The sequence below is a fragment of the Chrysemys picta genome, chromosome 3, assembly GCF_011386835.1.
Source record: "Chrysemys picta bellii isolate R12L10 chromosome 3, ASM1138683v2, whole genome shotgun sequence".
Lineage (NCBI taxonomy): Eukaryota > Metazoa > Chordata > Testudines > Emydidae > Chrysemys > Chrysemys picta.
In genome coordinates this window covers 98318482-98344678 of record NC_088793.1, presented here as the reverse complement: position 1 = coordinate 98344678, position 26197 = coordinate 98318482, and the positions used below count along the sequence as shown (strand labels likewise).

The 26197-nt window shown below is 44.3% G+C and overlaps 1 protein-coding gene across 21 annotated transcripts in view; it reads left to right on the top strand.

The window, feature by feature from the left end:
• PTPRK (protein tyrosine phosphatase receptor type K) overlaps window positions 1-26197 on the top strand; it is a 569400-nt gene that overhangs the window by 327134 nt on the left and 216069 nt on the right. The window lies entirely within an intron of this gene.

The window sequence follows — 26197 nt, the reverse complement described above, 5'->3', positions numbered from 1 at the left end:
CTAAGTAAGGGCCAGGCTACAGGCATTTTGATGGAATTTCTTTACACAGAGTTAATATATGGAGAAAATGATCAAAAGCAAAAATAGGAACATTTCATTTAATAATGTAAGAGAAGAGATAAGTACTTTAAGGAAAATATTTTGTGATGGTGCATCGAAAGACTGTAAGTTTAAATGAGCTTTCTGTCTGACTTCAATTTTTCCCCCTGTGTTGTTGAGAAAGAAATGATAAATAATTCAGGCCAAACAAAGTATAAACACCACAGGGTTAGAATACTTACCAGTGGGGAACCATGTACGCTGACTGTGAAACAAAGGCTGACAGCAGGGCAAAACATTTTGTCTTGGAAATAGGGTTTGTAGACAAGTGGCAATTTTAACTTCTCCTTTCAAAGTGTTTAGTAATTGTAATCCAGTAGCACTACCGGGGTTTATTGGGCAGAATTGTCCCACAGTGAAAAGAAGTGTCAAAGAGTTTATACAAGCCTATTGTACTTGATTGACTATTTACCTTAGCTGTGTTTTTTATACACACTAAAGGCGGGGGCGGGGCCGTGGGGTGGAGTGTGTCTGTGTTTTGTATGTACTATGTATGTGTGACAGCTTGGTGAACTGTCCATGTACAACTTATGAATTCTGATTGATTTTATGAACTTTATGTATAATTCTAACCCTTAGTTGTAATGAAATAGATATTTGCTAACAGGGATCTGGGTATATATATCCCACAAACCCTGACTGGAAGTAGCTGCAGAGCAATCAAGACTAGTTAACATTGAATGACACTTGCCCTGGTAGTGCAATGAATATGCTAGCAGCAGTTCTCAAACTTCTTTGCACCACAACATGCTTCTGACATCAAAAATTACTACTTGATCCTAGGTGGGGTGGGGGACAGGAGCCTGAGTCCCACTGCCCCAGGCTGAAGCCCTCATGCTTTGGCGTCAGCCCTGGGCAGTGGGGCTCGGGCTTTGGCTTCAGCCCCGGTCTTCAGCGACCCCATCTGAACCACAGCCTCTTCTGAGAACGGGTTGAAGACAGGGAGTCTGCATGCCAGGACTGAGCTTGAGAAGACAGAGAATCTGCGTGTGCGCGGCTCAGACTCACAGGGCTTAGAAGTACACAGGATCCAGTGATTGGTTCCAAAAACAGTATCCTGGTGAATGTGTAGCGGACGGAGCTCTACCAGGTCTGCAACAGTAATCTTTCTTCTTCAAGCGATTGCTCATGTGTATTCCACAATAGGTGTGCGCGCTTGCCACGTGCACCGGTATCGGAAGTTTTTCCCCTAGCAGTATCCGTAGGGGAGAGCCCCTAGTGACTCCTGGAGTGGTACCTCCATGGCGCAGTATAAGGGGCACTGCGCACCCCCCACCCTCAGTTCCTTCTTGCTGCGAGTGAAGGTGCTTTGGAACTGATCTGCTCCAGCTTTGCTGTAGCTCCTCCCCAGAACTCTTGTTCGTTCAGTGTATGGTACCTGTAGCTAGTTGGATTAGTTTAGTGTAGTTTAGTGTGCCCAGGCCGGGGCATGCCCTGCACCCCAGGTTTTAAGTTGTGCAATACTTGTAGGCAGCCTATGCCAGTGAGTGATCTGCATGCAGACTGTTTACGCTGTTTTGGGGAAACCCATCTCAGCGATCGCTGCAAGATTTGCAAGTCGTTTAAGCCTCAGACCAAGAGAGAGAGACATTAGGCTCCGGGCTATCCTGATGGAGTTGGCGTTGACTCCGACTCGGGTGCGTTGCTCTGAGTCGGCACCGCGGTGTCAGTGTGCAGTGACCCCTTGGCGCCATCTACTAGTCAGCACCGGTCCCTGTCCATGGGACACACCGAGAAGGCTAAGAAGAGGCCTTCTCCGCTATGGCACTGGAGTAAAACTGGCGCAGAGGCTGGACCCATGTTGGGCAGTCCTCAATCCCCATCGGCCTCTAGGCCTCTGTCTCAAGTCGAGCAGAGTATGGCCCATTTGGAGCAGGCTTCCCCAGATGTCTGGATGTCCTCCATGCTGAAGGCCCTGCAGGCGGCCCGGGACATTATGTCTATGCTGGTACCAGAGCACCGCCAACGTTGGCCCCATGGTCCAGAGGCAAGCCGCTGCTGAGATCTCCGCAGTCTTGGCCGAGGGAATGTTCCTGACGCCGTTCGCCATTCAGCGACCGTTCTGTGCATAGTCCACATGGGTCGTCGTCAACTCCCACCAGGTTGTCTGGCTGGGTTCCGTCTGACAGAGACTCAAGCCACCGCTCTGCCTCGAGGAGCGAACACTGACAGGACCGAGGCAGGTGACGCCGTAGGTCTTCATCTTGGAGGGGCTATCGTAACCAGTCGCGACACGAACATCGACGCCGTTCCTGTTTGTCATCTTGCTCCGGGATCCCGCCTACAGCACTGCTGTGGATTCGCCCGCCGGAGCCGATTGTCGAGCAGCTGTTACCGACTGTACCAGTCCTCCAGGTCGAGGTTGCGGTCTCGAGGTTGGCACTGCTCCCAGCGCTGCCGCTCCTAACAGTCCAGGGACAGCGTCAGGTCGTACATCAGCCCGGCCTCCCTTTGTAGCTGTCCATCGATGGGTCAGGCCAGCCAGGCTGAACAGCCTGCTCCGTCGGTGCCACAGCAGGTGCAGTGGCACCGGGCCCTGTAGCTGGCACAATGGTACCAATGGGAACCGTGGCCCCCAACGCAGCCCCCGGTGGGGGCTCGCTCGGTGGCCAGAGCCTCAGAATGACTGTCGGCCTCCCTCTCCCGGCCTCCGAGGAAGGAGTCAGTGGGACGCTGCACCGTGCCTGGAGACCGACCAGGTGGTGGATCCTCCAGTGCCGGTGGACACGTAATGTACTGCACCTGCCTCCTCGCCCTCCCCCGATGAGGCAATTACAACCCCTCCATCCCGCAGGAGGACTCTCAAGCCCACTAATAGCTATTGAAAAGGGTGGCATCATGCCTCAACTTTCAGGCAGAGGAGGTGGGGGAGCCCTCGGACTCCCAATTTAACATCCCATCCACCTCGGTACCAGGCAGGGTGGCCTTGCCTCTCTACGAAGGGGTAGCGAAAATTTCAAATGCCCTGTGGCAAAACCCGGTCTCACTGGCCCCCATCTCTAAGAGAGTGGAATGCAAGTATTTTATGCTCACCAAGGGGCATGAATACCTACACACCCACCCTGCCCATAACTCCCTGGTGGTCGAATCGATCAGCCACAGGGAGTGGCAGGGCCAGCCAGCCCCCTACTCGGAAAAATAAAGATTCAAGGAGGCTGGATTCATTTGGAAGGAAAATTTATACGTCCTCGAGCTTCCAGTTACAGGTGACGACCATCAGGCTCTCCTGGGCCGATATGAGTTCAATCTGTGGGGCTCTTTGCCCAATTTTGATGACTCCGTCCAGGAGCGTGACAGGAAGGAGTTTAAAGCGCTAGTGGGGGAGGGCCCAGCGGCTGCCAGGGAAATCTGGCAGGCAGCATCAGATGCGGCGGACATGACTGCGTGGTCCATGGCCTCTGCGGTGTCCATGAGAAGGGCGTCGTGGCTCCTGCTCTCTGGGCTGTCCAATGAGGCGCAGACCTCCCTGCAGGACCTCCCGTTTGAAGGCAAAGCTCTGTTTGCGGAACAGACAGATATAAAACTGCATGGCCTGAAAGACTCCCGCACGACGCTTCAGACTCTGGGTCTCTATGTTCCGGCACCGGCTAGACCTAAGTTGAAGCCACAGCAGGGTCCTGCCCAGGCCACCCATTCTAAATATGAGCCCCCTTATAAAAAGTCACAGGACTATAAGAAGCACCCGCAGAGGCAGTCTCGGCCTGCCCCTCAGCCTGGGTCCTCCAAGGGCAAATAGGCAGGGAAATAGCGGTTTTGATGGGATGCCCGGGGGCGCCCTACCAGTTCTCATCAGGGATCCACCCACAATAAGGCTTCTCTTCTCCAACCAGTTGTGTGCTTTCCTCCTGGAGTGGTCGTGGCTGACCTCGGACCGATGGATCCTCAACATCATCTCCTGGGGTTACACCCTCCAGTTTACCTCCACCCCGTTCCTCCTGGGGGACCCCTCTCACGAGGCTCTGCTCGAGCAGGAGGTGGGGTGGCTCCTTGGCCTAGGAGCGGTGGATGTGTTGCCAGCCGAGTTCAAACGCATGGGGTACTACTCCTGCTATTTCCTTATCCCAAAGGCCAAAGGGGGGCTCAGGCCCATCCTGGACCTGCAAGGCCTGAACTAGTACATTGTGAAGCTCAATTTCTGCATGGTCTCCGTGGCCTCCATCATTCCCAACCTGGATCCTGGGGACTGGTACACGGCCCTCCATCTGCAGGACATGTACTTCCACATCCATATATTCGAGGGGTACAGACGCTTCCTCCGTTTCACAGTTGGGCAGAAACACTACCAATTCGTGGTCCTCCCGTTTGACCTGTCCACTGCCCCCAGGGTATTTACAAAGTGTTTGTTGGTGGTGGTGGCCTACCTCAGGTGCCATGGAGTCCAGATCTTCCCCTATCTGGATGACTGGCTGGTCAAGGGCAGCTCCCGGTTGCAGGTGCGGGATCCCGTGGCGCTCCTTCTGTTTACGTGGGGCACTTTGGGCCTGTTGGTAAATGACACCAAGTCTACGTTAGTCCTGTACAATGCATAGAGTTTATCGGGGCGGTCCTGGACGTTGGCCAGAGCCTCCCTCCCTCCCACTGGAAGGTTCGAGACCCTGAAAGGGTTCATTGACACGGTCACAATGTTTCCAGTGACAACAGCCAGATCGTGCCTCCAGCTCTTGGGTCATATGTCGGTGTGCACACATATGTGGTCCACCACACTAGACTCAGGATGAGGCCCCTGCGGCTCTGGTTGGCCTCGGTGTTTTCCCAGGCCAGAAACAGGATGGACAAAGTCCTCACTGTGCCCGAACCGGTGATCGCCTCCTTACGATGGTGGTCCTCCCCCGGGAACATGGTCCGTGGGGTCCCATTCAGAGGCAGGCCCCCGTCAATGGAACTGGTGTCTGATGCATCGGACCTGGGGTGGAGAGCCCATGTGGGGGACATTGAGACCCAAGGTCTGTGGTCTACGCAGGATCTGGCCCTCCATATAAACATCAAGGAGCTCAGAGCGGTGTGGCTGGCGTGCATGGCCTTCCGCTCGCACCTGGAGGGACCGGATGGTCAGGGTTCTCACGGACAAGGAGGCCTCAATGTTTTACATCAACAGGCAAGGCGGCGCCCGATCCTCTGCCAGGAAGCCCTCAAGCTGTGGGACTTCTGTATAGCCCACAACATTTGCCTACAGGCCTACCACCTACTGGGCGCCCGGAGCTTGTGGGCGGATGACTTGAGCAGGGACTTCTCCTCTCAGCACGAGTGCTCCCTTCACCCAGAGGTGGTATACAGGCTTTTCCAAGAGTGGGGAACTCCCCAGGTGGACCTGTTTGCGACCCGGCAGAACCATTGCTGTCCCCGGTTCTGCTCCCGGGGGGCGGGGCTGGGACGGGGCACTATCTCCGATGCCTTCTTCCTGTCCTGGTTGGGTCGGTTTCTCTATGCCTTCCCCCCCATTCCCACTGATAGCCAAGGTCCTGGAAAAGATGAAGATGGACAGGGCCCAGGTCCGCCTGATTGCCCTGGCATGGCCCAGGCAGCATTTGTACGGGACCCTCATGAGCCTGGCAGTCGCCCCGCCATGGCCATTGCTGTCCTGCCCGGACCTGCTCTCCCAGGACCAGGGCTTCACCCCAATCTAGCAGCACTCCACCTCATGGGATGACTTCTCAATGGTTCGGCTGGGAGGAGAGGATGTGCTCGGAAGGGGTTCAGCGCGTCCTCTTGGAAAGCAGGCGACCCTCCACATGCCAGGCCTACTTAGCAAAGTGGTCTCAGTTCTCCTGATGGTCGAATGAGCGGGACGTTTCCCCTGTGGCTGCCCCAATCTAGTTCATTTTGGACTACCTCCTTCACCTTAGAGCCCAGGGCCTGGTGCCCTTGTCCGTCAAGGTGCACTTGGCGGCCATATTGACCTTCCACCCGCTGGTGGAGGGCCACACGGTATTCTGCCATGGTATGACTGGCTGATTCCTTAAGGGGTTGGATCATCTCTTCCCGTATGTCAGGCCCCCAGTTCCACAGTGGGACCTGAACCTGGGGCTGGCCTGCCTCACGGGCCCCACTGTTTGAGCCACTAGCTACGTGCTCCTGGTTGCACCTCTCGTGGAAGGTAGCCTTCCTAGTGGCGATCACGTCGGCTAGGCTGGTCTCGGAACTCAGGGCCCTGACCGCCGAGCCCCTGTACATGGTTTTCCATAAGGATAAGGTCCAGCGCCTCCCACATCATTCGTTCCTCCTGAAGGTGGTTTCTGTCTGCCACATGGGTCAGGACATTTTCCTGTTGGTCCTCTGCCCCAAGCCCCATGCGTCCAGTGAGGAGCACTGCCTCCACATGCTGGATGTGGGACGGGCTCTGGCCCTTTACCTGGAGCGGACTAAGCCATTCAGAAAGTCCTTGCAGCTGTTCATTGCCTCGGTCGAACACATGAAAGGTCGGCCGATCTCCACTCAGCGGCTCTCCAACTGGATCACATCATGCATCCGTACCTGTTATGACCTGGTGGGAATCCCCCCACCGTCAATTGTGAGAGCGCACTCGACTAGGGTGCAAGCCTCGGTGGCTGCCTATTTAGCCCATGTCCCCATCCAGGATGTTTGTAGGGCTGCCACGTGGCCTTCAGTTCACACTTTCACCTCGCATTATGCGATTGTCTCCCAAACAAGGGAGGACGCCAGGTTTGGCAGGGCTGTGCTCCGTCCCAAGGATTTGTGAACTCCTACCGACCTCCAACAGATATAACTTGGAATCACCTATTATGGAATACACATGAGCAATCACTCAAAGGAGAAAAGACAGTTTACCTTTTCCAAAACTGGTGTTCTTTTGAGATGTGTTGCTCATGTCTATTCCACATCCTGCCCTCCTTCCTCTCTGTCGGAGTTGTCTGGCAAGAGGGAACTGAGGGTGGGGGGAGCGCACAGCGCCCCTTATACCGTGCCATGGAGGCGCCACTCCAAGGGGCACTAGGGGCGCTCCTAGGGTACTGCTCGGGGTAAAACTTCTGACACCGGTGCATGTGGCGAGCACGCACACCTATTGTGGAATAGACATGAGCAACACATCTTGAAGAGCACCAGTTACGGAAAAGTTAACTGTCTTTTACAGACTTGTATTGTGCTACAGACATTTATTGTAGGAGTAATGGTCCATTATTAGGGTTTCCTATAATTTCTGATGTATAAAAATAACTTTATAGCTTTTTTTGAAAGGCTCTTACCCTTCTTTGATTTGCAGCCGAACTTTGAAATTTGGCAGGAGGTTGGGGCGTGGGGAGATGCCTTCTCTTGCTTAGTTCTGATCTGGCAAAAATTATAAGCTCAGAAATCACAATTAGCAATGTGCCTTATGCACAGTAGAACTTGCTGGTGAAATTGCTCAACATTCTTTCTGCAGTGACCATGCTTTCACCAGTCTTGTCTCTTTCAAATTTAAGCTTTTGGGAGTAACTTGCTATTTAACAGGTAGTACAATGTGGTTCTGATATTAATTGCAGGCTGGATGTACTACTGTAATATAAAAATATATTCCTAGCATCTTGCTTCAAAATGCCATATAGAACTCAGCCCCTGGCAGGCCTCAGACAAAATGGCTGTGTGCACAGAGCACCTTAATGGTGGCACTGGTATTTGCTAACTTTTGAGTGCTTGACTTTGCAACCTTAACTTAAAAACAAACAGGTTTCTTATGTAATATTTGAAGGTGGCAACCTCGTTAAAAGTGTATATTCTGTATTTGAAGAGGGAAAGAGTACCACCCAATTTCTGCCTTGGTAGTTTTTCCTCTCTTCAATGCTTCTGTGGCTCTGGTTGATTTTGTTTGTTTACCGTTCTTGTGTCAGTACTGAAGCTTAGTCACTTAACTTTCAGTCTGCTAGCTCAGTCTTAAGGGCTGTTGATTTGCATCCTACTGAGGAATTAAAACAGGCATTGGAAGAATAATAAATGCTCACTTGCTCAGCTTTAATTATAGAAGTATTAATAAGGAGGGTGAGAGTTGGTTCAAATAAGGAGTCCAAACATCCAAAGGAAATGAAAATTACTTCTCGTATAACCAATTCAGTTCTTAAATATAAGCATGTATGTGTATGTTATTAAAACACTTGAATGGTGGAATTCACTTCACTTTCCTGGAGACACCAATCCAGGAGAATCATCATTGATATCGCCCCACATACTGGAAGTATGTCTTGGGTTTATTTTACTAATGTAGAATGTTAAAATCCCTGTCGTGAACAACATGAAATTTAAAAGCAAAAACAGTTATATCACAATTAAATAGTACTAACCCTTCAGAGAGGCATGCAGAAGCACCCTACTTGGAAGGTCAATATTTATTTATATATATTTTTCCATGCATAGGCCCACCTTAGGCTCATGACATAATTAAATTTCACAAAAAATCTCAAATACAATAACTTGATTTTTCCAGCAGATAAAATAACCCTCTCCTATCCCATGAAAAAAACAACCTATTCATCCTTTATCTCCCTGAGAGTAAAATGTGGCCTTGTGTAGTATACCCTGAAAGTTAACAGGTCTGTGCTTTGGTATCCCAGGGGTGGGAGCCAGATTTCAAAGCTGTGCATCCCCCATAAAAATTACCCTACCACAAGCATATTCTGTTCATATAAAGACAACGTCTGCTCAAGTGACTCCACTGATCTCATCTTGGTGCACTATGTTGTGGGGAGAGATGTAGTCTCTCAAATAACCAGGGCTCAAATTATATTTAAAAACGACACATTGAATTCCTTCTGGAAACTTTTTGGCAGCCAGTGCAGGTCTCAGGTCACGAGTGTAATGCACTTTTGGTGTGAAACTCCTCTTAGTGTAGAATGCCACAGTCTACTCATTAACTTCAGCCTCAGAGAGAAGTGGAGCCTAATGTAGGATGCTTTCTGTCAACAGAGGTGAAAAAATATGGAGAATTTTGCCAAAAACTGAACTGGAGAGAAAAGAAAGTCACTCTTCTCAGCAGGTGCAAATGAAAAAAAAAAATGTTTTTGGCCACAGCTGCTCTCTGAGCATCCAGCATCTAATAACACACATGAACAGTGCACCTGTGTATAAATTCCTCGAAAACTCCATGCATCCCTGGGGTTTGCAGATGCTTCATCAAAACCTCATAATCACTGGTATCAGATTCTGTGCCCACAGCACTTAGTTGTTGTTTAATTTACATTACAGATATAAGTCAGCCTGGTCCCAAAGAACATATATTGAAACAGTGGAGCCTATGAAATATATAAGACCTAAAACAACAGGTGAGGAAATAAGATGGGCAAACAAGGGTTACAAAAATAAGGCAGAGTAGTTACTTAGTTTCTATACACGTCTTGTTAAAAATATTTCCTAATATGTACCAACTTCAATCTTCCAAAACTCACTAAAATCCTCATTCATGGCAAAATGGTCTTATTCTTTTCATCCCCACCACCCACTCACTCACCCACCAACTCAGTTCTGTCCTGCCTTACTACACAACCACCCTCCCTGTGTCCTCAGTCCAGATTGTAACACAAGCCATACTGCAAACACACCTTTCTTGGACATTTACCAGTGTCCCACACCAAAGCTCCTCTCCTGTTGTTGGGAACTCCCAGAGCTGTGAAGGCTTTTTCTGTCCCCTAGCCAAGCCAAACTGACTCGAGAACAGACCAGACAGCGGGCAATGGTACTCTGTGGGGTTTGCAGAGAGGTAAGGCAGAAGGGGGATTCCTGCCTCATGTTGTGGTGAACATCCACTTGGTCCTTCTGCTGTCTGGTCCATTTGAAGGTCATCGGCACAGGTGTCTAGGAATCAAACAGAAAAATAGCTGGTTCCAGTGATGTCATGAGGTCCAAAACATGAAGTGCTTGTTGGCCATTTTGATCCCTGCTCCAATAGTTACTGATGCCCCAGGAGAAGGGTTTTTGTTTGTTTGTTTGTTTTCCCCCCTAAGCCTATACAGTTGTGGCAAGAAGGATGTTGGAGAACCTGCCCCTCAGGACTGATGTACAGCTCTCCCCACTAACCTGCTGGTGCAGCAGCTCTGGCTACTGTGGTTCTAGTTTCCGGAACTTGACAGTAAATTTCACTATTCACTCTGAAACCTTCAATGGGAAAAAAAAATCTTTTTAATGTATTAATATGTATACTCTATACCATATACAAAACTCATTTCCCTGAACACGAGGGGGATAAACTCTTATTCCTGTATAACATTTATTGTTTCTTTTTCTTTTAAAATTGTGTCTAACATTAAAGTCCAGATGAAGTAGTGGGGTTTTAAAACCTAGTTTGCTTCTGTCATTCCCTAAAAAGTTCCTCTAGGCTTTGGAACCCAGCAAAGCCCATCTGGCATTGAGTGGGTGGGCAGCTGCTTTTTCTTGTAATAGTTCATTCATTTCTGAAATATTTATTATTTTCTCTCCATTAATCACTCCATGGGAGATGCTCAAGCAATCTGTTTTAAGGTTAACTTTTCCCCTCCCTGATACTCGAGCAAGTTTATAAATTCATAAATTCCAAGGCCAAAAGCAACCATTGTGATCTTCTAGTCTGACCTGTGTAATGTTGGCCAAAGAACTTCCCAAAATAATTCCTGATTCAACTAGAGTATAAGTTCCCTCACTTCCTCTTCTCTGTGACTCAGCAGGTGGATGGGATAGAAAGTCAAGCATCTAAGGACTTCCCATATCTAAGCTTCTTATGCCATTTCAATAGGCTGCCTTCTCACTGGTAAGAAAAAGATTAGATATTTGTAGTGAGATGTACAAAAGACACTGCAGATCATTTCTTGGGGAAAAAAATGATAGAAATGGAAATAAATTACTACAATCCCTTGATTTCTGTGCCCATTGTGAGCCACCTGGGGTTTAGTTGGGGTTTTTTTGTACATATAAACCTTGAAACTGGAATTTGTGTGAAAATATTCATCCTTAGTCTCCAATTGTGTTGTGATTGGCATTTAAGATATTTGTGGTGTTCGTGCTTGATCCTGTTTAATCTTTCTAAATAATGGTACATCTGTAAACAGACTCATTCAGCCAGGTACTCATATTGTTTCCATAAAGTGTACATATACTTCAAATGTGTATCTGTACTCCTTTCATTATTAAATTTAGCATGACAATGTATTTGTCTTGGTGATCACCATTTGAAAACAAACATATGCACTTTATTGTTCATTGGAATAATAAGGCTAATTTATTCATAGATTCATTGATCCCAAGGCTAGAAGGGACCATTGTGATCATCTAGTCTGACCTCCTGTATAACACAGGCCATGGAACTTCCCCAAAGTAATTCCTAGAGCAGATCTTTTAGAAAAACATCCAATTTTGATTTAAAAATGGTCAGTGATGGAGAATCCATCACCACTCTTGGTAAATTGTTCCAATGGTTAATTATTCTCACTGTTAAACATTTATGCCTTATTTCTAGTCTGAATTTGTCTAGCTTCAACTTCCAGACATTGGATTGCATTATACCTTTCTCTGCTAGACTGAAGAGCCCATTATTAAATATCTGTTCCCCATGTAGGTACATATAGACTATTATCAAGTCACCCCTTAACCTTCTCTTTGTCAAGCTAAATAGATTGAGCTTGTTTTCTAATTCTTTAATCATTGTTGTGGTTCTTCTCTGAACCCTCTCCAATTTGTCAACCTCTTTCTTGAATTATGGACACCAAAACTAAATACAGATTTCCAGCACAGGTCACACTAGTGACAAATGTACAGGTAAAATAACCTCCCTATTCCTATTTGAGATCCCCCTGTTGATGAATCCCAGGATTGCATTAGTATGATCCAATGGCTGTAAATTGAGGTTAGATACATTCAGACTGGAAATAAGGCATAAATTGAGACTATTAGACTTCAGTGGGCTTGCAAGAGCCATTTACCATGCATCTTACTTCGTACCACTCACACCTGCACATTTGTAGACAAGTTCTATCATTTTGTTGTGTGACTAGAGAAGGGACCTATCTGAGATTATGCCTCTTCATCAACTGCTTAAGAATTCAGCTCTCTTAATTCCAGACTGATGCCATCACCTCCATGGTTATTTCATTCCCTGGCACCATCTATGGAGCTGGATTCCTGAGAATGGTGGCATGCTATTATGTCACAGGTAGAAAGCTGGCTTCATAAGTTTTCATAAACATTCAGGTACCTGTTTTTAGGTACCATCGTTTGTTGTTTCGTATGACTGGGAAATTTTGTCAACACACATGAAATGATACCCATTTTTAATAGTTTGATTCTACAAGTGATCTGTAGCGTGCACCATAAAAGTATAGAAAAATCATTATTCTGGAGTTAGCAACAGAAATATTCCAAGTTAATGTCTGGAGGACCGTATAAACCATGCAGATCTCACTCTGCTTGTTTTACTTCATCACCCAGAACCCCTTTATTAAAATACTGTGCTTCTTTTCTTAACTGCTGCCCATCTGTTTACCAATATCTAAGGAAGCATTTCTAGTTAGTGTACCTTAAAGTTACTTAAGCACTTGTCACCCCTGGTATTCATTATATGGAAGTGTGTTAATGTTAGGTGTAGAGGTTTGGAATCTGTTAAGAGTTCCTTACCCTTGGCTAATTGGAAACACACTTCGTCCAATGAAAATATTTTTTCCTACATATGTAAGAAAAAATAAAGAATTTCTATTCTATTTGCAGATAACAAACTGGAAGTAAAAGTGACTTTGTGGCATCAGCCCCTCCCCCAGCACCCTGTTCACTCAGCCATTCCATGACTTCCAATCCATCACTGCTGATGTCTTCTTGTCTGTTCTCAGCCTCTCCTCCTTGTCCTTTCTTCCATTGATATGGTTGTTGACTCTCTCCATGTTTCTCTTTCCTCCACCGTTGACTTGATTCCTTTTTATCTCTCTGTCTTATGCAATTCCTGTCCTGCCAATGCCCAGCACTGGCTCACAAATTCAACCTCTCCTCCTCCATTTCTGCCATTCCCTACTAAACAACTCTACTTCTCCAATTTAATTGAATCCCATGCCTGCAATCCCAGACACCTCTTCATAACCTCTTCTGAGCATTGGCCTGCTAAACTCAGGGTTGTGAGTTCAAACCTTGAGGGCTCCATGTAGGGATCTAGGGCAAAAATCTATGACTCACTTCTCAAACTCTCCCCTTCTCCTACTTCCACTTCTCTGTCCACACAGACCTCGACAATTTTTTTCAAGAGAAAAATTGACAAAATATGGTGTGACCTTCCCCTTTCTCTCAGCTTGTCGCCCTCCTACCACAAACACTTTCTCTCTCTCCTCCTCCATCACAGATGCAGAAGTGTCTCATCCACTGGCCCTAGTGACCCCATCCTATCTCCTAAACTCCCTCATGCCCACTCTCATCCTTTCTCTTACTCTACTCCGTAACCTCTCACTCTCCCCCTGACTTCCCCTCACAATGCAAACATGCTGTAGTCTCTCCCATCTTAAACAAAGAACAACAACAAAAAACCACCCTTTACGCCACTTGCCTCTCCTGCTACTATCCCATCCCCCTTTTCCCTTTATGTTCTAAGCTCATTGAATGTGCTGTTTACATTCATTACTCCAGTTACATCCTAAACCCTCTCCAATTCAACTTCTGCTCCAGGCACTCCACTGAAACCACTCTCACTAAAATCTCTAATGATCTGTTCTTTGCCACATCTCAGAACCAGTACTCCATCCTCATCCTCTTTGACCTGTCAGCTGCCTTCAACATAATTGACCATGTTTGTCTTCTTGAAATCTTGTCCTCCATTGGCTTCCACGACTCTCTCCTCTCCTGGTTTCTCCTCCTACCTCTCTAATCACCCCTTCAGTGTGTGTCCTTCTCACCCTCCCCAGTTTTCTGTGGGCATTCCACAGGGCTCTGTCCTTGGTCCCCTTCTCTTCCATTACCTTCTCTTATTCGCAAACACAAATTCAACTACCACTTCTATGCTGACCCTCCCTGGTCTATCTCTGTACTTCAGACCTGTCTCCTTTTCAAACTGAAATCTTCACCTGTCTCTCTGACATTTCCTTGTGGACTTCTAGCTATCAGCTCAAGCTCAGCATGCCTAAACATGGCTTCCCCACAAGCCTTTCTCGCAACCTTCTTTCCTGATCACTATTGACAATACCGCCATCATGCCTGTCACTCAGGCCCAAAGCCTGGGCATCATTCTTGACTTATGTCTAAATCTTGCTGATTCTTTCTACGTAATATCTCTAAGATACCAACTTTCTTATTCATCCACTTAGCTAAAACTCTCGTCCAGGCTCGCATCTTGAATACTGTGACATCCTTTTTTCTGGCCATGACAAGTGCAGTCTTGCCCTGCTTGTATCCTTTCAGAATGCTGCAGCAAAGATCATCATTCTCTGAGCCTGTCTCTTTTAGCATGTCACCCCACTCTTTGCATTTCTCCGCTGGCTCCCTCTCTTGTAACATCAGAAATAAGCTACTTCACTGTCAGGGCCCTTCCTATCCCACCTTCTGTACTATGTCAGACCATTATGCCAGCCTCCACTGCATGCGAATTAAATTTTCAAACAAGCACCTTCGTTCTTTCCTCCCACACACTTGGGAGGAGCTTCCAGTAAACATTTGCAATGCCACTTCATTTTCTCCTTCAAATCACCCCTTAAAACTGTCCTTTGCCGTAATCCATACACAAGACGTGACATTTATGCTGCTAATATGCTGAGACCACAGCCTATCATGCTGACCATCATTGTCTTATTGTTTCCTTCTACTTCCCCATATGTCTGTGTCCATCTGTTGTCTCTTTGTCTTCTGCTTAGATTGTAAGCTCTTTTGAGGCTGGAGACTGACTTTTTGGTCTGTGTTTGTACAGCACAGAGCACAATGGAGTCCTGGTCCATGGCTGGGCTCCTAGGTGCTTCGATAATACAAATAATAAATAAATGCAAATTGAGGATGTTGGCATAGGGTTGAACTCAAGATTTAAAATTGAAACAAGTAATTCATCTGCATAGTTCCAGTGCACAAAACAAGTGTATAGTATCAACTCTCTGTGAGCTGAGGGGTGAAAACATTATAACTGTAAATCATGAGGCAAATCCTGCTGCTCTTTCGTAGGCAGAACTCTGTCACTTCAGTGGAAGCGTTATCTAAGCAAGGTTCAAATTCAGAGGTGTGCCATGCCTCTTCAAATGCTGAGGGCTAAGTTCTTGTCACTGATCATGAATAAAACTATAACACAGCTGTGGAATCCTAATGCCTTATGCTTTGTCACCATCTGCATGGTTTAATGTTTCAAACAGGACACTGTATTTCTGCACCTACCCCTTCAGTTTTATTCCTTCTTTCCATTACAGGCAACTGGCAATTTGACAGCATGACTACTTGTGCAATGGTGTATAAAATGTACTATTCTCACTCACTCCATTGCACAAGCCATGCATTAGCGAATTCTAAATCATTTTTGGGAGGTGCCAGTTTTTGAAGAAGGGATTCAATTTTGTTCTTAACCTACAATGAATGTTCCTTTCTAGCAATAACCGAAAAGTTGAGATCTCGTGGGACTCACTGATGCATGTGGAGAATGAAGTAATTGTGATGAAAATTCTGAGTTAGCTTTACAACTGGCTCATTTACACTGAACAAAATCTTCATCTTTATGTGTAGTGCAGCACATTATGGTCACCACATTTTCTTTCATGCAGACCAACTATTGTGGATTTTCATTGCTCTCTGAAGTAATGTCCTGTAAAAATGCCTTTATAATACAATATATAATCTTTTTGACAAAACAAGCCATCCACTTCTAATTGATTACTATGGTGTCATGTACTGGTATCCTAAAATACCAGCCGTGTGCCTGTGCTTACAAGATGTGGGGGAGAACGTACTTCAATTTTTAAGAAAATCTTGTTTATTTTCATATGTAGGCTGAGCATGAGCCTAACGTTGTTTTCAATTTCTGCTGAGAGTGCTGAAGCAACACATTGTTCCTTTTATATAAGGGCAGATAATAAAATGATTGCAATGGTGTTTCAAATCAAGGTGAATAAAATGCCATGATGATGCATAGGATATGAAATCACTATGCAGAAGTTAGCATTTTCCACAGTGAAATAATAATTCTTATTTCAGCACTTTGGGCGGTCAGTAACTACTGTGTCACAAAGATTAAACACTTTTATAGCTGCACAATCTTTTTTGTACTTCAGACATAAACTTGATATATTATGCAGGTACTTGAAAGTTTGAGCTAAACTGTGACATTCAGTATCAGCATTAGCAGAGACCCTAAATTTAAAGCTGACGTTGCTGTGGCTAAATACAATGGGGTCATAATTATGCAAAGTGTCATGGGCTGCTGTTCAGTTTGCCATTTCTGTTGTGTCTGTTCATAATAACAGGATCTTTATACAACATTACTGAATTTTACCAAGTTATTTTGGGTGTTTATGTTAAAATGCTTGTGTTTAAGACAAATTCGTTCAGTTTTCCCATTTTTGGTAATAAAGACAAATGAGAATTAATGCCATATTTATAGCTGTGCCTTTTATGAGAGTTGGATAAATCACTCGATGCCACCTGGTCACTAAGCAATTGCTTAGTGTTCTTTTGTTCCAGTCAACTAATTCCTTTAATTAAATAGTAACATTTTGTAGGAACTGTGTATCAATGTCAGGGCAATCAACTGGCAACGGGATACAAGGCAGTTAAGGGGTAAATTTTACTTGTTGAAGTTACAATGAGTGTATATCCCATATCGTATGAATAGGTGTGGCAGAATTCAATTTTTATCTTCTTTTTATATCAGTGGATATCAATCTATACATATTTTTTATTTCTATAAATTTAAATGTTCACAATTTTGGGACAATTATAGAAGGGGCCCAAACAATGGAGGGGGGGGGGAGAGTCAAACAATTAATGGCAGTAGACATTAATATTTTAAAAAGTTAATGCCTTATAAATAGTTAAAACACAATTTGTCAACATCACAGATCCAAATATATAAATTAAGTATCCATACATCTAACTCTAAAAACTTCTCAAGCAGCATTTTTCTTACTTTTCCTTCATGTAAATTTCAGTTAGTATCAATGGACATTTTTTGTTTGTGTCTGTGTAGTGAAATAAATGTTTATCGATGTTTACTGATAAAAAATACAATCCTACATATGAAGCCGCTCAGCATGGGACTGACAGTGCTGGAAGGGCAGCTAGAACTTTGCAGTAGAGTGATAGATCTCATGCTGTTAGGTCTTTCCCATCATAACTGCTGTAATTTGTGCACACAGATGAATAGTTGAAAGTGCTGAGGTGTTTGAACTATCTCTGTATTGTTCATCTGAAAAATATAAATGTGAGGGTTGTGACAATTTGGAAAACTTATCTATGTATAACTTTTGAATTCTGGTTGCTTTTATGAAATTGCTGTATCACTGAATGCCTCAGGGTATGTAGAATCAGCCATTTATGGACAGACCTGGGCTAGGGCAGTGCAACAAGAGTCATTGAGTTGTTAACTTGGAAGTACCCTAGAACAATGAGATGTCTGCAGCTCAGGATAAACTGGTTCTTCCCAGGTTGTCTGCAAGGGTGAGGCTGGAGCAATGGAAAATCCACAGAAGAAAAGAGAGAAAAAATAAATTAAAAAAAGACAAAAGCAGTTAGAAGCTGCTGTTGAAAAAGGACGTGCTCATTGGGCTAAGGGGGAACATTTTGATCATCTAACCTGAATAAGCAAAGGAGAGCTTGTTTCAAGAGTCAGAGGAGAGACCACATCTACCCTAAAAAGTTTTTCTGCCAGAATTTTTGCTGCATTACAGCTGCTGAAATCGCTAAGTTGCTAGAGCTGTGCATGGACTTGGCTGCTCTTCCTGGTTCTGCATGTCCTCACTGTGAGAAACTGTATCAGCAGACAATGTAGTGCACCATAGGTAGGCACTTCAGTGGCCCAGAACCACTATCTATCACAACAGCTTGTTGGGATGTTTTGCAGTACATTGTGGGATACCAGTACTGTGCTCAGGGACCTATGGGAGTTTGGGGCCAAGTTCTCATAGTTTCCTTTCCTCCATCCCATAACGTTTTTTCTATCCCATAACTTTTGCGTTTTTAAAAAAATACTTTCAGTTCCTTGTGCTGGCAGAAACACAGATCAGCAGAGTTATCACGTCTGTTTTGGAGATAGGGCATGCAATTCTTCTGTATTGGTGGAATTTCAGTGACTATGACTGCAACACCTGCTGGTGGTGCTGCAATGAAGATGAGACAGGACTTGATAAGGAGGAGGAATGGATGATGGCAAACAATTCATGAAAATTGTTGGGTGTTGCAGGCATTCATTGACCAGCTCCACATGGTGGAGTGGGATTTCTGGGCCTGAGAAACAAGCAGTGACTGGTGGGATCATACTGCGATGCAGATCTGGGAGGATCAGCTGAGAACTTTCAGATGTTTCAGGCCCCATCCTAAATCTGTGTACTGAGCTTATCTCTGCCATCCAGCACAGAGACACCAGAATGAAAGTTGCTTTGATGGTGGAAAAGTGGGTAGTGATCGTGCTTTGGATGCTTGCCCATACTGCTGTCTCTTGGAGGGCAATCAGCTTGGGGTTGAAAATACACAGTGGGGGAAGGTTGTCAACCAAGTGTGCAAGTTCATTAAGCATCTCCTAGGAGACCTGGCCTACCCTTTGCTTCCCTGGCTTGTAAAACTGGACACTTGCACAGCAGCAAGGAAAGATTTAACTGCAAGTGCAGTTCGGATGACTTTTCAAAGTGCATTTGGTAGACTGCAAGGGTGCTGGCAATGCCCCTTGACTAGGCTGGATCTCAGTGAGGCTTATATTCCCCATTTTCATTGCTGCATGTTGTGTATTACATAATATTTGAAAAGCAAAGGTGGAAACCTTACCAGCAAGGTGATAGGATGAAGTGGACCAACTGTCTGCTGATTTTGAGCAGCCAGGCACGGGACCTGGGTGAGTGAGTCCGGCCTGGCCCCAAGCGCAGGCAGGACTCGGGCGGTACCTGGAGGGAGAGTAGGGGGGTGGCCCGCGGGGCCAGGAGGTGGCTGTTCGTTCTCCCCACTTGGACAGCGGGACTTGGAAGCAGCTGCTGCTGCAGCTCCCACTGCCACAGGGGGAGGAAGCGGCCAAGCATGTGGCACTCGGCGGCTGCTGCACTGGTGCCCGGGCCCGAACCCTCCGAGCCCAGGCCTGCTGTGGGGACCCAGCAGCGCGCACGCTGTGCCCAGTCCCTGGCCAGTCATGTCTGGGCTTGCTGCCCAACTGGTGCAATCCCGCGGGCAGCCCTGGGGCGGAGGCATCGGCAGCCCCGTTCGTTCCCCTGCAGGACCCGAATGGGATGGGGGGCTGGGCCTGCTGCCCCCACTCCAGAGCCGCCCGCAGGATTGCACCAGCTGGGTCCCCGCAGCAGGCCCAGGCTCAAGGGGTTCACGCCTTCACGCCCCGGGCGCCAGAGCTGCAGCTGCCGAGCACCACATGCTTGGCCGCTTCTCCCTGCAGCAGTGGGAGCTGCAGCAGTGGCTACTCCCGAGTCCGGCTGCCCAGGTGGGGAGAATGAACAGCCGCCGCCTGGCCCTGGAAAGTTGAAGCCCGGGGAGGAGGGAGCCCTTTACCATGCCTCCCTATTTTCCCGGACATGTCCTGCTTTTTAGAAATTCCTCCCGGACGGGGATTTGAGGACCAAGAAGCCGGACATGTCCCGGAAAATCCAGACGTATGGTAACCCTATGATATTTGTTTAGTGAAACCCAGTAAATATACTGTGATTATTTTTTTATGGCATGCAAATGAACAATGACCACACTTGTTAACAATAGTTAACTTGGTGGGTTATTGGACACTTATAAAGCCTTATTAAACTTTACACCTTTATTAGATATAATAAAAAAAAGCGAAGTGCTGGTGTTTGGTGTTAATCGCAGGCCAGTGTATGTATAGTCAGAGCTCTCCTTGTTTTCTAGTGGTACAGGTAAGGCTGCAAGCTATGCTGGTGCCTGGTTTGGAGGTGGGGTGGGGTGTGTATGATCCTGTGAACATTGAATTGTCCGTGGTGGGATTTTTAAAGGGTCTAAGAGAGGTAGGTGGTCAGTTCCCATTGACTAACTGCTCTTTGTGTAATCTTGTTGGAGTTTTGGGTTTTTTTAAGTGACCCTTCGTCTAACCACAGACACACGGTCTACCTCACGAACCTGTTAGTCCCAGAGGCAGTCTGACATCATTGCTCCTTAATTGGCTACAAGAGCGTCTGTTCAGTAAAATGCTCCTTTCTGTAATCCCCAGGAGACACCACGACCCCGTCTTTGTGTACATTGTACCCCTGGCTCCTCCTGACACTTGGGAGAATGAGACCTTTAGGCAGAGCTGCATCGGTTTCTCTTTTAGCAGTTTAAAGCGCGGCCAATGTGTGTTTCAAGCAGTTATGAAGCTAAAGATGAATTGCATTGCTCAATACCAGTTAATTTTCTTCCATCACTGCAAAGCTTTCTAGACAAAAATGACATTGCTTGGAATATTGAATGAAATGTTTGCTATTAAACATTAATATTTTATTCCATCCGTGGAACAAGAGCATTTAAAAACAAGTATTTTTGCTGAAAATTTTCATATGTTTTTAATGTCCTCCAAATTTTCCATTACTTAAGCCCAGAAGGGACCATTAGATCATCTAGTCTGACCTGCCTAACACAGGCCAATACATTTCATTTATTTGCCCTTGTATTGAGCCCATTGTCTTGTCTGAATAAAGCACACCTTCCAGAAAGGCATCCAGCCTTGCTCTGAAGATATCAAGATATGGGGAATCCACCACTTCCCTTGGTAGCTTGTTTCAATGGTTAATCACTCTCACTATTAAACATTTGTGATTTAAGCCTAATCTGAATTTATCTGGCTTTAGCTTTTCAGCTATTGGTTCTTGTTATGCCCTTTTTCACTAGATTAAAGAGCCCTTTAGTATCTAACATTTTCTCCCTGGGGGAAGGTACCTATACACCATAATCAAATCATTTCTCAATCATCTTTTTGATAAGCTAAACATAATGAACTCTTCAAGTGTGTCTTTGTAAGGCATTTTCTCTAGCCTGCAAATCATTTGTGTGGCTCTTTTCTGTACCTTCTCCAATTTTCCAACATTCTTTTTAAAAAAATGTGGACACCAGAACTGTATGCAGGTGTCACGGTTTTGGGGTGCAATCCAGACCAGTGAGGGGTTATGTCACCGCCTGCCCTGTAACTCTGGGTACCTTAAATACTCTGCTGCTCTGGCTCACAGCCCTGACACCAACAGCCAGCAGGCAAATGCAGTATCCTACGTGTCTGTGCTGTGCAGCCTTGGTTCAGCACTTCTGACCTCAACAGTACATCTGTGCAGTTATCCTTATCAACTGTTTGATATCTTATGAAATCAGGTTTGTTTGACAAGATCTGTTTTCCATAAAACCATGCTGACTGGTATTAATTATACTCCCATCCTTTAATTCTTTATGAAGTGAATCCTACATAAGCTTTTCCATTATTTTATGTGGGATTGATATCCAGTTTACTGGCCTGTAATTATCTGAGTCATCCTGCATACCCTTTTTGAATATTGGCACAATATTCCATGTTTTGAATAATTTAAACATACCAGTGCTGCAGGTTGCAATGTTATCATATTATGAATGTTAACCTAAGAGATGTTGCTTCAGAATTTTGGCGTTTGTTTGTGATAATGAGCATAGTTATTCAAATTGAAGAGTAAATATTCACAGTTACAATACTGCCCAACCCTAAATGTTCAAAAATCATGTGATTGGTTTAAAAATAATGTTTTTTAAAAATAAATGTTGAATTTCTTTTTATTTGCCTTTTTAGTTTTTGTACTTTTCAAATGCAGACAAGTCACATTTTCAAATTTTTTTTTTCTGGAACTGAGGGCTAGACACTTGTTTTAAAGTAATGCTGAGCTTTTCATGTAATCACCTGACTGAAAGCTAGGGGTTTCAGTAAAATATTGAATACTGTAAGAATTGTGAGAAAATAAAAAAGTTGGCAACACTGTTAAATTTGGCAAATTGCTGCCACTAAAATAAATGTTACCTTAACCCTCCTCCTTCACCCAAAGTTTGGGCACATGTTCTGTCCTGGAAGGGAGACGTAGTGGTGTGGGTGGAGGTGTGCTACTGTGTGTACATGTGGACTCTGTGTGTAGTAGAGGTTAGTACATAAAAGTGGACTGAGTGAATTATATTGAATAATGCATTAGTAATGTTGTAATAGGTATATTTTACATGCTAGTACATAATGTTTTACTTTTATAATACCACTTACGATACTAAAATCATTAGTAATTTTCCTGGTTGCTTGTTTGCCCATTATATAGAATTAATTATTAACACACAATGTGTAACGTTAAGGATGTGACACAACCATTTAACAGCAAGAAAAATCAGTTAAAGTTGATGCTTTGTGCCTACTCTATTCAGTGGTGCCTAAATATCTCGGTGCATTTAATGCATAATGTCATTCAAATCCTGATTTGAACATACTGAATTACTAATAGGCAAAATGGAGATGTCATACTGATGAAATGTCAGTCTTAATTTGTGATTAACTTAGCTTTAGGCATTTTGAGCTGGCCAAATACTGCAAAACTTTATACATGAACATTCACATTTTAGAAGTTTGTGCTCCTTTTATGTTTTCTTTCTGCGGACATTCTAGCAGCCAAGTTCACTGGCAGGATTGTTCACCAAAATGGCTAAGTTTAAGCAATAGTGCACAATATTTGTGGAAAGTTTATCCTTAGTTCCTAAATGAAAATATTCACAGCTGATTGCTAGAGTTGCACTCATCACAGAAGGGAATGAAATTACCAAGTGTGATCTATGTGAAAAGTTTGGAATTTGTTACAAATATCTACTCGGTGATCATATTGAAATAGCCCATGAACAAATCCCTAGGTTGGAACACAAGACTAAAGCTAAATTCAATGAAAATATTGTTTGCTGTAAAAAGTTCAAATCTCTCTGGTCATAAGAATGGCCATACTGGGTCAGACTAATGGTCCATTTAGCCCAGTGTCCTGTCTCTGACAGTGTCCAATGTCAGTTGCTTCAAAGAGAATGGACAGAACAGGGCAATTTCAAGCAATCCATCCCATCGTCCAGGCCCAACTTCTGGCAGTTGGAGGTTTAGGGACACCCAGAGCATGGGGTTGTGTCCCTGACCATCTTGGCTAATAGCCATTGGTGGATCTATCTTCTTTAATTCTTTTTTTAACCCATTTATACTATTGGCCTTCACCACATCCCAAGGCAATGAGTTCCACAGGTTGACTGTGTGGTGTGTGAAGAAGTACCTGCTTTTGTTTGTTTTAAACCTGCTGCCTATTAATTTCATCGTATGACCCCCTCGTTTTTGTGTTATGTGAAGGGGTAAATAACGCTTCCTTATTCACATTCTCCACAGCGTTCATGATTTTATAGACCTCTGTTATATTCACCCCTTAGTCATCTCTTTTCTAAGATGAACAGATTCAGACTTTTTTGCGTCTCATAGTATGGAAACTGTTATATGCCCCTAATCATTTCCATTGCACTTCTCTGTACCCTTTCAAATTCTAATATCTTTTTTGAGATGTGGCACCCAGGACTGCATATACTATCAGGGTGTGGGTGTATCATGGATTTGTATAGTGGCATTATGTTATTTTCTGTTTTATTATTTATTGCTTGCCTAATGGTTCCTAACGTTCTGTTAGATTTTTTTTTTTTTTTTTGACTGCCACTGCACACTGAGCAGATGTTTTAAGGGAACTATCCACTATGGCTCCAATATCTCTTTCTTTACTGGTAACAGCTAATTTAGGCCCCATCATTTTGTATCTATAGTTGGGATTATTTTTTCCTGTGTGCATTACTTTGCAAAGTGGTTTCAGCTTCAAGTGCACTTAAATGTGTGCTTATGTCATTTGAATTTTTTTCATAAGCTCACAGATGTGACAAGTAAATATTAATTCTGAGATTATATCAATCACAAAATGAAAGTTCAAACTTTTTTTCCTCTTTAAGTTTTGTAATAGTATTTACTTGTGACTACATTCTTGTATGCTTCAAGACAGAGTGAACTTTTTTTGAGAGGGTAACTTTGGGGATCCCCTCTTGCTTATCATCTTTATTTCTTTCCATACCACACCCGAAACCTTTACATTTGGACAAACTATCTTCCCAGCTCACTTGGAAAGAGTATTGCTCTGGACTACAAGACTGGAAAACCACATGCTCCCTTATCCTGCAGGATCACTGTAACGTGTACTGATATATGCAGTGACTCCAACCTGAGAGCCCATTGATTGGGTAGTGTTGCATACATCTGATGATAGTGTAATAGAAGTGATATCACATCATCATAATGGCCTCAACACACCTACTAATTGTTAGTGTTATTTTTCAAGTCATAACATTTTCAGGTTACTAGATCTGTAAAAGCAAATTATACAATTTGAAATTGTAATTGGAGAATATTTGATGGATCTGGTCCTAGAATAATGAACGAGAATCATTAATAGTAAGTTAATTGGGTAACATCAAAAAAGTTTATCTGGTATATTGGGATTGCATGGTTCAGTTGACTCTTAGTGTACTTTAGGGATTTTTGGTTGCACCATACCTCTGGATCTGATGGTGCATTGTGTTATGAAGAATATTAATACTGCTGCAGAACAATTACTTGTTCATTTGCTAACTGATTAAAATTCATGCATAATTTATTAGAACGGGAAGAGACTTTCTAAATAAGTCTTTGTCCTCAAGAGCTTAAAAACAAAATGCATATGCTAATGTAAGAATACACTTTACATCCAACATAAAAATTTAATATGCAATGGTATATTAGTTTCATTAATGCATAGTTTCACTTGTAATAATCATGCTGTTAATCAAAGTATATACTTCTAAACATAGCTTCATATTGTAGAGTTTCAGAACTCAGAGTTGGTGGTGTATCATCCTCAACAATGTTTATGTTGTTAGCTATAAGACTGACCTTAGAAATCATTAGTTTGCCATTTAATATGCTAGTTCCACAGGAAATGAATTGCCTTCATTAAGCTATGCTACATTGCTGAGGTTTGATTCAGATAAAGAGGCTTATGCCTAGTTTATGCCAGAAACTCGGGGGGGGGGAGAAGAAGAGAAATTTAGATGAATAATTAGTTCAGATACCTGAGAGTCCAGATTGTCCTGAACTAAACTGTGTAGAACTTGTGCACATCACTGAATCAGGCCTAGGTCTGTCACTGAGGATGAATGAAAAGAATCCCAGCTGTTCCCGTTCTGAGATATCATGGATTCGTATGAGAGCACAATTTTCAAATTGTGTAACACGAGATGAGTGCTTTGATTGCAGGCCTTCTACGGACGCTCATGGGAAATCCCTCCCTGGCAAGATTTTGTAAATACTTGCTATTTGGGCAATCTGACCCCTTCTAAAAATGGCAAGTATGCACTTCCAGAAAAAAAATATCTAGTAGCTCCAGAGTAATGTCATCTCTGGTAGAGGTGCACAGGGACAAAGAAATCTCATCCTGAACTTCACCTCAAAGTGCTGATAGAATGTAACAAGGTGTTCTTGGAAGCAGTTGAGATCCTGTTCCAGATCATCATCATTCTGAATAAGCACATGGTGATGATATATTGACTAACGATTTTTACATAGTCACTTTTCAAAGGTAGAACCACACTTTAACTACTTCATTTTCTTAAAGGTGTTGTGTTTTCTTTTTGGGGGGGGCGGGGTTGAAGGATGGTAGAGGTCTGGGGTTAGATTTCTTTTGTATGCACTTCCCACCAGATGTCTCTACCTGTTTGGAGTTGCTGTTTTGGTTCTGCAGTACTGTTGTGTGAAATCCCTGTGAGACTTGAATTTAGCATTGTTGACTAATTAACTGAAACAAATTAGCTGAAATATGTGCCATCTGGAATGAAAATGAACCTTCCATGTTTATCAGTGGATTCATTTTATTGGAAAAATACACGTTGCTTTGATTGTTTCTTAAACTAAATGACTCCTAGGCAATGTACTACTCCAGGCAAAAACTTCATAGATTTTCCCCCCTCACCTTTTCAGTCCCCTGTTGCT